Consider the following 12,338-nt stretch of genomic DNA (forward strand, 5'->3'; position numbering starts at 1 on the left):
ATTTGCTTTTAGGAAATGTTATTCATTAAGTCATTAACAGGGCAGCTTTATATTACAGGGGCACCTCTTGTCCCACCTTAGAATCACCACTGGTTCTTGATAAAGTTTTAAAAAATTGTCCATTGTTCTGGATGTTGTATCATGCTGGAGAAGGCTAAACATCAATCGAAGACTGCATGGTTGTTATTACTAATGGCTTATAACTGATCAGGTATAACCACAAATAAAACCAATTGTTATAAATCATTTATAAAGGCTGTCCATTGAGAAAGTGTTTCATACTCTATGACAGTGGTAAAATGGATAAAGCTCATTTGAAGTTCCCACTCTAACCAGGTGAAATAAAACTCACAAGAACTCACACAAGAACTGACAGAATAAAAATAAATCACACACACTCTTAATGCACAGATTTCCATTCAGAGGACAAAATGTTGGAAGGTCCTTACTGTGTCTGCAGTCCACTCAGAGAACAGATATACAGGCTTAACTCCAGCTAAAGGCTTCTTCAGTCTGTCCTCTTCGCTTCAACTCAGTATATTTAAGTCTGTAACACAGTGACTGTAAACTAGTGTGTGTGTGTGTGTATTTGTGTTGCACCGTCATTCATACTGAAATTCCATTAAAAGTGTCATCAGACCAGCACTGACTCAACAGGCAAGAAACCCCCGACAAACCTAATCTATCTATCTATCTATCTATCTATCTATCTATCTATCTATCTATCTATCTATCTATCTATCTATCTGTGTGTGTGTGTGTGTGTGTGTGTGTGTGTGTGTGTGTGGTAGAGCGAGGAAGTTCCATACTAATTGCTACTGTACAAACACACACTTCAGTCTCAAATCAAAGAGCATTGCACGAAAACACATAAAACATAAAACTCATGCCTGTGGTTTACCCTCACACTGCGGTTTTCTGTGAGTGTGTGTGTGTGTTTGACAGGTGCTAGATCACAAAAGGAAGTGAGTTGAAGGACAGGAATTCAGAGAGATGCCTTCAGTTTTCGATGGCGGGAAACCGCTATGGGGCAGTTTGCATGAATGTACACACACACACACCCACACACAGACCACACAATATATTCATCATCATGCGTCACCACTAACCCCTGTGTGTGTGTGTGTGTGTGTGTGTGTGTGTGTGTGAGAGAGAGTCTGTGTGGGTTGTACCATCCCCCAAATCATCATGAACCTTCACCTAATTCTGATTCAGTCCTTGTCCCAGGTCACTAGTCCCAGCTTTATACCCACAATTCAGTTTTGTTTCTATCTCTTTCTAAAGTGGGAAAAGTACAGTTATTTCAGCTAAATCACCTACATTAGAGTCATCCTCAAGGTACCACCCCAAGGTTTTAGCACATTAAAGTGTTGGCTACAGATGCCACATCAGGAGTCTTACGTTCCCAAACTCAATATCTTTTTTTTTCAGTGTACTTTTTCCAACATGTCAGTCAATATCAAAATATCAATATGTTGAAATCCCTCACATACACCTTATTGCTCTTTGAAACCTGCACCCTCAAATTTGCGGGCAAGACAGTTTTCTTGACATTAGACAGTCAGTACATTTACATGACACTCGGAAAAACTGAATTATTGCCTTAATCCGACTATAACTGGACAACATAAGTGCATGTAAAAGTATTAGTCCGTATTAGTCAGATTTTTGGTTGACCGCTGAGGTCAGCCCTACACCCGGGTCTGTATGTGAGTGAGTGAGTGAGTGAGTGAGTGAGTGAGTGAGTGGCTGTAAGATTTATTATATCATTAAGTGTATTGCTGCTTGTTTGTATTAAAGAGACACAAGCATACTGACTACCAATATCCAAAATGACCATACTTGGTCAGCCATACACTAGGTTTTCACCCAGTCTTTCAAAATTCAAACTTTATTTGAAACAACTAGCCCTTACCGATCTCTTACAATATTAGTTCATAACAAGAGATACCCAAGTACTATGAAGAGGGGGAAAACAACTACAAACAGACTCAAAATGATGACACAAAGGGGGGTCCTTTTGCATATCCATTGTCTCATAATCTGTTCATGGTTCTACACACGTCTCCTACATGTTTGCTGAAGAAAAACTCCTGAGACCTTCCTTCTGTCACAGCTGATCATTAATCTCAACAAATGTGTAAATAATTGCTCAGAATATTAATTTTACATCAATTCAGAAGCCAAAAATTAATTAGCTAATATTATTTTCAAACGGAATTGCTTTCACGCCTGTCATTAGAGCCAGCTTCTTCTAATTGAGTTATGTGCTTAAACACTGTTTTGCAATATTTTAAATAATTATGACAATGAAAGCAGGTTATTTAGCTATATTAGGTTCCAGGTGATTCTTACATTCATTCAGCTAGGAATTAGTTCATTCTGTACACACAAACACAAGGAGGAAACGAGAACTGGATACAGTGTTGGAGGTAGGGCTCAGTTTTTCCCTATTATAAGTGCTCAGTGTTGCATGAAGCCCAAAAAGTTTGACTTCAGTGGATAAATACTCAAATCTTCCATAATCTTCAGGAGTGACGTTAAAAATAAAAAATCTGTTAATTTATGGGCGCCTCCTGTTAGAGGTGTTCCGGGCACGTCCAACTGGTAGGAGGTCCGGGGAAGACCCAGAACACGGTGGAGGGATTATATCTCTGACCTGGCCTGGGTCCCCCTGGAGGAGCTGGACGTTGTGGCTGGGGAGAGGGACGTCTGGAATGTCCTGCTTAGCCTGCTGCCCCCGCGACCCGACCCCGGATAAGCGGAGGAAAATGGATGGATGGATGATTTACAGACATTTCTTTCCCAATGTAAAGTAAATTGGAAAAGTCTTGGAAAAGTAATGTGATGGACCTGGGAATTGTAATTCCACCGTTTCGCTATTATGTCAATTTGGCTTCAAAGCCTGGAGCTCTTCCTGGGGGCTTGGTGTGGGAGGTGTTTGTTTTAATGCTAATTTGTTTATAGGATGCATGAATATTGGGGTGGGTTATTGCAAAAAGGTGCATAACTTGAAATGGATTTTCAGGTTTGCACTTGATTTTGTAAAAGGCTGGGTTATGAGTCAAACAACAGCTAGTTAACGAACGAGTGTGGCCAGCTTCACGTAACATAGCCTAACTCATGAACTGTTTGGCGTAAACACTTGTGGTAAGTATCATCGCACTCAGCAGAGTTCCTCTTAGTTAGCCCCAACCCTTATACCAACAAGATGTGCAACCTAACCGACAGAATAGGTCGTATGTCAGTACTAAACAAAATGACCTGTATGAGTGTTTCACTAGTGCAGAGCGGAGCATTTCTAAAAATAGCACACACATGTTTATATGGTCTCCATATGCACAAGCCACGCCCAATTTTTATAGCTCATGAACTGTTTCTTGTAGACAGTTGGAAATAATCATTGGTCTCAGCAGAGAGTTCCTGTTTCAATGGTGTGAGTTAGCCCCACCCTCCAAACTTTAGCCACGCCCATTTCATACAGACTTACTACTTAAGATAATTATAAGAGGCATCATCAGTAGCAGCATGCAGACGTTTTTTTTAGAAAGCTGAAAGTGTTTTTGTGTGTGTGAAATCATGAAATCATGGTTGCATGCCCATATGTCGTTAAATGATTCCTTGATTAACAAAGAATTCAGATTTGGTGTATCATATTAGGGCCTATGACAGTAAATTCCAGGGCTGCTTTATGATGTCACTCCGCCCTCCGGAGTAAGTGATCTACCATACCACATGTATGATTCAACACTTAATGGATAACTTGACCAACATATTTTCTTACCTCTTCCTTTGGTTTTATCAGTTCAGATGAAATAAAACACTAACTAAAACAAACATACAATAGGCTTCATTCTCCTCATTTCCTCTGACTCGTCTCCCTCTCTTTATCTCCCAACCTGTTCATCCTCCCATCCTGCTTGTGCGCCTGCCAGCATTCATCACTGCCATGTGACCGCAGAGAAAATACACACTTCTACACACCCAGATGAAGCTGTAAAGGCCATGCGATCGGGTGAGGAGGCAAAGTTCACAGCAGGAGGGAGTGGCACAGTGCATAAGGGCCAGAGAAACACACACAGTCTTTCATAACAGGTAGGATCACGCTGTTCGCCCACACACACATTCTTCTCGTTCCAAAGCCAGGTACACAATTTGGTCCAGAGAGGAGAAGCACAAAGAGGTATTTACCACACACACAGCATCTTCAACTTGAACCCTAAAATGCTTTGTGTTTGTAATGTGGTTTTGCGTAAAATTGGAAAGATGTTCCATGAAATTCCTTGCAGATTCATCACACACACACACGCACACAAAGAGAGAGGCTCGTACCTTTGTTGTGCGTCATACCAATCCTGCTTGTTAATTTGAAGCCCATAGGCATATGCAGCATACATGAAGTTCCAGTGGAGCCTGTGTGTGAGAGAGAGAGAGAGCACATGGTTATATAAGAAGTCCCTATGAGATGGACAGCATCTCTTAACCGCCTGTCCTTGGTGATCAACAGCCAACCAGCCTCACAGTTCCAGCGGTAAAAAAAATAAAAAGACATAGAGAGCGGCATTACATAAATGTCATTCAGCATAAATAAACACACATGCGGCGGACATAAAGCCATGAATAACACACACACACACGCGCGCCTGAACAGATAAACAGAGTAATTCATCTGCATCTCTCCTCAGATCTCTCGCCTCACAGTGCTTCTCTCTTACAACATCCATCTCCATTTACAGGAATGTGATCATCAACTCTGACCTTTGACCTTTCCTCACCGCTGTTGTTTATGTTGCTCGCAAAGGAACTGATGCTGGTTGTTTACAATATATGCACACTGAAGATGAGATAAAGCACAGCAACTGCTCAGTACAGTATGGTGCTGATGGTGAACTTTGATCAGCTTACAGGGACACACCCAAAAACTCGTGCCTTGTGTTGGGCATTTTGTCTGTCACCATTTTGATTTTTGCAACCAGCACATGTGCAGAACGAATTGGACGATATGCCATCATGAGTAGTGCTAGCTGGCATGGCTAGCAAGCGCCATTCCCTACTTTATCATCTACTTTACAGTAAATGGAACCATAAATTACATACATTTGCTGTATCAACGTACACGTTAACCCTCACTGATCACAACGGTGTGATCAAATCACATAATGTCTTCATGACGTCACAACGTAAAAACAAAGCAACGTAAAGAAATGCCATCAATGTCCCTCTAAAGTACTGACTTGAAACTCCAGGTCAGTCTTTGTTTAATGATGATATACCAAGTAAAACCAGAGATAGGTCAAATATATTGAGTATAAAAATATAGAACTAGATGTTATCTGTTATATTAATAACCAACATTTAAAATTGTTCATTGTGCATGATTGTGTTTTTAAAGTAAAAAAATAGAAAAATGATGAGGTGGTGCTGAAAAGAATGATACCAACATGGCACTGTGTCATTTTCTACGTGGTTTATAAAGGCAGAATTAAAAGTATTCAAAAATACACAAAATAGCTCAAAACTCGAAAGGGGTTAAACTAACAATTGAGACAACCAATCATTATGATAATATTTATTGAGGTATAAATAAGTGAGCTGTAAGTAGATTTTTTTCATACATTATACAACTGGACTCCTTTTTGTAATCTGAAGTCTCCCCCTGCTGGCCATCAGAAAGAATGCAGGTTTAAGGCAATTCCGTATTAGCTTCGCTTTTCAGGTCCGGAGGTTGCTGCTTTGATACACCCAGCTAACAGGTTGGACTCTATGTCCTCTTGGACAGGTAAGTCACAATCAGGCCAAACTAGTTAACAGTAATTAACAGATTGCCAGGGGTCAAGATATACTTACTTTTAAACTTGTCTAAAATAAAGAATCTTTAAAAATGTCTATTTGCAACATGAGTCAGTAAAATGCCCTAAAAGTCAGATCTGATTATATAAAGTCACATCACTCTCCTGCATGCTCACAGGCAGGAAGATGCAGACATCAGGTCTAGGATCGCTCCTGAACTAATGGATGTGTTTTAGTGCTGCAGACACTGATCTGTGTGATGTGTCTGATTGAGGAGAAGTAGAAGACACACAAAGCTAATCAGAAGGACAGGAACAGCACATTAGCACAGGACAATGCCCCCGTGTCTTTCTCTGTGGATATATTCGCCACATAAAACATGTCCAGCTCACATTTTACTGATCTCTATTAATCTCTGTCCCTTGTGGCTCAATATCTGCTTTGAAAACCTGGCTAATGCTCCTGTTCCTCCCTGTCCCGAGAATGTTTACACACACACACACACACACACACACACACACATACACACACACCACTGTACTTGACACTAATGCAGCCAGGTTCATGAACTTAAAATGCCCTGCAAGCATTAATGTTATTGACAACATAGTGGTTAATAAAATTTAATTTGACCAAGTTCAGCTCTGCAGCTACATCGCCTCCTTGTGAAAAGGAGTTGGATTTTATTGTGTTTCCTTCTTTTATACGGAAGCCCTGAGAGGCAAATTCATTCATAATCCATTTTCAAAGTCTGATCTTAATTGTTTCATCCAGGACAATCTATCTAAATTACTTTTTAATCTGTGAAAGAGGTGGGGAAAAAAAGTTTTTTTTGCAGGTGACTTTTTTTTTTTTTGTACAGGATATTTTATCAGTTTTCTGTGTTTGTTGTAATACTTACTTCAGCCAAAATCACCTGAAGTGCACCACTACTGCAAGTTCTAAATAAGACTAAAAGCATAATGGTTTATTTTCAGGTGAGTTTTAATTTTCATGTACTATGAACATAATGTAAATATTATGTATAAGCAAGTGATGTAACATTACAGTCATGTGTTGTCTTTTTTTTAACCTTTATTTTTCACAGATAAAAAACAACTTAAAAATGATTCTGGAAAAAAAGCATTTTCCCCACCTGTTTCACATAAGAAAATAAATAAATAAAAAACATAGAAAGATTATCCCAGCAAAGATTGTATTTTCCCCTGTTCCCAAGTCAGAGGAGAGAAGACTATTTAGATAAGATCTAGAAAAATAACCACCAGATTTTTTTTTCTCACTTGCCTCTCAGGGCTTCCATACACTCTGTATCACCACCACCCTGTTTCACAGTTGTGTATTCACAACTCATCTCACAACACTAGTTCTAGCGTACCATTCCCCTACACTAATATATCTACTAAAACTGGGCCGCCAGCCTTTATATGACCAAATGTCAGCATAGTGGCGATCTGCTGAGTAATTTCTTTGAAAACCTCCAAGGCCCAATGAGTGTTTTATATGCATTTCCCCTTAGCAGTGCAATCTAAGTAGCAGGGCTTAGGGGAATTGCAGTAAGCTCAGTCTGAGCCTCTGTATAATGGAAATATTCACACACCTGTCAGAAGGTTAGAATCTACAGAAGCTGGAGATTTGTATTGTATCCACAAGCAACATTGTGCTGTCATTGTGCATCTTCGGCCCAAAAGTAAATCAAGTGGATTTGTTAAATATGGTGATTAAATGGCAAATGCACCTTATAATACAATTCATAAATGTAATTTTTGTAATGTTGTAGAGACAAATAGGAGAAAACTTTTTGATCACTATGATAGCCAGAGAAACTTTACTGTAATAAGAGCAGACTAATGTGATTCTGGAACCACTATGGAGCAGTGTTTTTATGGTTTGTAGCATATGGGAGCATGTGGCTGAAATGTTACAAAGAGACACGGGTTATTCATACCTTCCATGTGGAGGTAATATCTTGAACAGATAATCTCAAATCGTCAAATCATCAGTTCAAGTTTAGGTACTCCCTGTTCCTGATTTTAGATACTGGCTTCACTTTCAAAATCACTGAAACAGAAAAATATATATTATTTGGATTTTTCTTTTATTCAATTTATAACTCCCAAGACAACCTCCAAAACAGGTAGCCAATGCGGAAGTGCCTTTAACCTGCATTCTTTCTATTGGCCAGTAGGGGGCAACTCCACTGGTTGCAAAAAGAAATCTGATTGTACAGAAGTCTATGAGAAAATGACCCTACATCACTTGATTTATTTCATCAACAAACATTTTCCAAAAGAGTTTAAGGTCTCATTTGTTATGTTCAAGGCTTCTTTAATACAGCATGATGTTCATTTAGCAAATTATGCTCCCATTTAGAGTAAAATAGCAATTGTAAAAAAACGTAAAATTAGCATCACGATTAATATAACCCAGATAACAGTTAATAACAGTTAATTTGAATTATGGATGTATCTTTCTAACCAAGTTAGCGACTGACGAATGATGGATTTCCCTACTGCTGGATGAATAAAGTTATATCTTATCTAACCTTCAGCATTATCTGGTTAGCATATGCTAATGGTACCTGGCCCTGACAGGCTGGTAAACCGTGTAAAGGAAAATAAATCGGCTGTTCAAACAGCTTAATAGCTAGCTAGCTAGTGCTAGTTGATAATTCAGCTCCAACCTCTCTTCCAAACATGCAATCCAATCTGCATCCAAAAAAGTCAAGATAGTTATAACCAAAATGACAAACTCAAGTCTTCATATTACAGTAGGTGATGTCATGGATGCTACAGCGACTTATTTTAAACTGTCTATGATAACACCTCCAAAAAATGACTCATAGATGTACATGCAACACGAACCAGACAGTTTATTTTGGCTGTGTGCAAAATGAAAAAATGGAGCTTAATTTCAGCCTCAGCGTCCAACCTGTATAAATATCTTATTGGAGTAGATTTTGTAGAACAGATTTTAATGGATCATTTATGACCAAAAAAACAGCAGTGGACGGCTCCTCTCTCTCCGTTGCAGGATGGAGAGATTCAAAAGAACCTTTGCTACCTACAGCCATCAGGCTGTCTAATTCATTCATAATTTACAGTAGAGCTAACAGACTAACTGAATTTCCCCTCGGGCATGAATAAAGTAATTTTGAATTTTGAATTTTGAATTTGAATGCACACCACTGGCTGCTGGTTTCCCACACTGAGGGGATGAACCTGCAGAGAGTGACTGACAGACAGTCAGGGAAACCGGCAGGGAGCACACAGGCCCTGGATGCAGAGCGACACAGTGCTCGCGTTGTTCCCGTTGCCCTTGGACTCAGAGACATTTATCCACTGGGTTTGACAGACGAGGACCACAGCCAGGAGAGAGAGCATCTCATTGGCTGAAGGAACTGTCACAGCACGAGTTACTCTAAAGTATTAATGCAATGTAGCAACTGCATTGTTAATATGGCCACAGCCAGAGAAGTTAGCACCCTACTGGCTGCAGGGAGACGTCAGTCACCTAAAAGGCCAAATAAGGAACTACAGTTTCCTTAACCACAGCGCTATGACAAAGCTCTTTTTCTGCCAATTACCTCAGCAGTGTGTGTGTGTGTGTGTGGTTGAATCTCAGGGCGCTGGTTTTGCTGCATCCAGAGTGCCGTACATCGTGTTCCTGAGTGGCGTCTGACAGCAGCCCTGCTGCTGCCAAAGAATGTGCTTCCTGGCATAGGCCCGATCCTGCGACTGCCCTACACACACATACACAGATCTCTTTCCTTCTGTCAGACACGATGCACACGCAGTAGCATTTTCACCTTTGTGGCTACTTGGTTTAACGAGAGAATCTTGGTATCAAACCAAAAACAATCTCTGCTCAGAAACTCATCTGTATTCTGAATTCCCTGTGTAACATGTGCAGAATGTTTTTATTTGCTTCCTGGATGCTTTGATTGACAGCTCTCTCTGCCTATCACACCAGCTGCACGCAACGGTGGTTGCTGCAACCTACCGCCCACTTCAGTGGCGTAAAGAACCATAGTGCAACCGGTGCAGCTGCACCAGACGCCGCCAGGCGTCCATGAATGAGGGGAAGCGCAGCTGTCTGGAATTGCTATCTGAGGTCCTAGAACGCAGTTCTAGAGCGTTCCGGCCCACTTTAACCCCTGATGGTGACAATAGCAGTTCTCTTGAGTATCTGTGGGTGTGTGTGTCCAACAAGTGTTGAGGGCACCGGGGCCTATCACCATGATGCTACGCTAATGGCCAAAGTCTTACAAACCTTGTGTATATAGAATAAGTCTACAATTACAAGCACGCCAGGCTTGCAATTGTAATTGACCAAAGGATGCGAAACAAGGAAAATACTAACAACAGTAATTGAGAAATGTTAAATGAAAACATTATAAAGCTTACAGTGGTTATACATTAACAGTTTATTTGTTATAACATTTACAAATAGATGAACTGTACTGTTTGATATGGAGAGCTTTGGATTTATGGAAAAAGAATTTAATCAAAAATATTTCTGTCATATTCAGTGAATCCAAATAATACATTTTCCAAAGTAATATGAAGTTTGGGTATGTTCTCTGGCTCCAAAACTTTTCTTCACAGATCTACAGTGATGTCAAATACCAAGTTCTTTTACCAGTGAAATACAAATTTTAACTTGTTGTTAAGCAAGGTTGTTATTAATTGATCAAAAACTGTTGGAGGAGATAGGTTTACTTGGATTTACGGTTTAAAACCCCCCAGAGTGACAGGCCTCACCATTCTAATTCTAATCTGCTTATTTCTACCACATACACTTTATATGTCATTCATTTAAAGTTTTAACTTTAGACAGTTACTGTAGCGCCACCATCAGGACAATTAGCCCACAAAGCCACTTGATCACATTTGGCACATTTTTTTTTTTTCGTGTGTGGGGGGAAGATTTCTCAGGAAGAAGAACACATGGTTGTAAGTGTGTCAGGTGAAACCCCAGGGTAGGCAGGCGATGCGTTACCACACACCACAACTAACAGCGCACCAACAGGTGAGTCATAACATGACGTATGAGCTCTGACATTCATTAAAGTAGGTATGATAATGAATGCTACTCCCACTGTGCTGAACTACTAGAGAAGCACGGTTCCAAAGATATAGAGATGTATCACTTGCTCCTGCAGACCTGAACCCATCTCTAACCTTATATGTTCTGGACTCACTTGCAGATGGACTTGTGTTAGACTAGTACAAATAGACATTTTAAACCAATCAATGTTTGTATTAGAAGTAATATATGTCTTTCTACTTCCTCTATGCGTGTAAGAGACTTTAAAATTCCCATGAAAACTTGATAGCTTGTGCAGGTCCTGGCAAAGAGGATGGAAAAATAAAACCGTTGAGAAGTCTACAAAGTGAGGACGATTATTTTTCGTCATTGGGAAGCTTCCTGGCTGATCATATTTCAAGAGAAAAAAGCTTCTAATGAAACAGAAATGAAAATGCACTCAGATTTACAGTTGTAGCTCTAACTGCTGAACTATTCCTAGTCAAGTAAAAGTCCAACAGCCTATCGCAGTCTAGCCTTTCTAACCTGTCTTTATTAAACAGAGACAGGAAACATCATGTTACTGTTTTGTCATTGAGCTACAAATAGGGGGCGCTACAGCCCAACTGCACCTCTGCTGAACCGCCCCTACATCCGGACTTTTTAAGCTCGAAAAATCCTGCACAGCTTAAAATGGTTGCAAAAGCTGCAATTTACTCTCAGGAAATATAGAATTCAGGCACTTACAGGTACAAAATTATACGACTCGGTTATAGTTTTGACAATATTTAAAAATTTTCTACATTCAAACACTGCAGAGGAAATGTAACCACCAACCACCATCAGCGGAAGAGAATCACTTTATATGCCGACTTCCTCCCAGGCCACAGCTTTTTAAGGTGTGATAGCATTGAACTGTATGAGCTCCTCTGCAGGGCAATGTTGCTAATAAGTGGAATAAACTTTGTTGAGGTAAATTTTGTCAAGGTGAATCAGCATGTCAGCAGGTAATTAGAGCTGAGTGACAAGTTACAGCAGGAGAAGTAGAGAAGTTCAGGCGAGATGGAAAAAAAAAAAACTAAAAGTGAAGGATGGATAAATTAATAAACAACTAAATCATTTTACCAACTCCATGCACAAACTTAGCATCATACTGATAATTAATCTGAAACATAGTCTTTGAAGAACATATGTCCTTTTTTTTAATGATTAAGCCTTTAATGTGAATAAGGTGCCAGAATGCATAAAAAAGCATAAAAATAGAGCATGTTTAAAAAAAATAAAAAATAATTCCGGTGGAGCCCCCCGAACCCCCTACAGAGACCTGAACTAAGCCCCTAGTGTCCTTAAATCCTGGAAACACCCCTGCTTTCAGGCAGTGAATCAGATTTTTGACATAATTTATAGACACAGGAAAAGAGTACCAAACTGCTGCCTCAGCACACTCCTCTATGAGGATGTGTGTGCACTCTGGCCTGGAAGCCCTGCTCCCAGCCCTCCCGCTCACACCGCCTGACAGCGGC

General features: G+C 40.0%; 1 long non-coding RNA gene across 1 annotated transcript in view; it reads right to left on the reverse strand.

Annotated features, from left to right (window-relative positions):
- LOC131960261 (uncharacterized) overlaps positions 1-12,338 on the reverse strand; it is a 71,660-nt gene that overhangs the window by 23,122 nt on the left and 36,200 nt on the right. Inside the window, exon 2 of the long non-coding RNA XR_009389626.1 lies at positions 4,333-4,413. This is a non-coding gene — a long non-coding RNA (uncharacterized LOC131960261). The remainder of the gene's footprint in view (positions 1-4,332; positions 4,414-12,338) is intronic.

The sequence above is a fragment of the Centropristis striata genome, chromosome 22 (genome assembly GCF_030273125.1).
Source record: "Centropristis striata isolate RG_2023a ecotype Rhode Island chromosome 22, C.striata_1.0, whole genome shotgun sequence".
Classification (NCBI taxonomy): Eukaryota; Metazoa; Chordata; class Actinopteri; order Perciformes; family Serranidae; genus Centropristis; species Centropristis striata.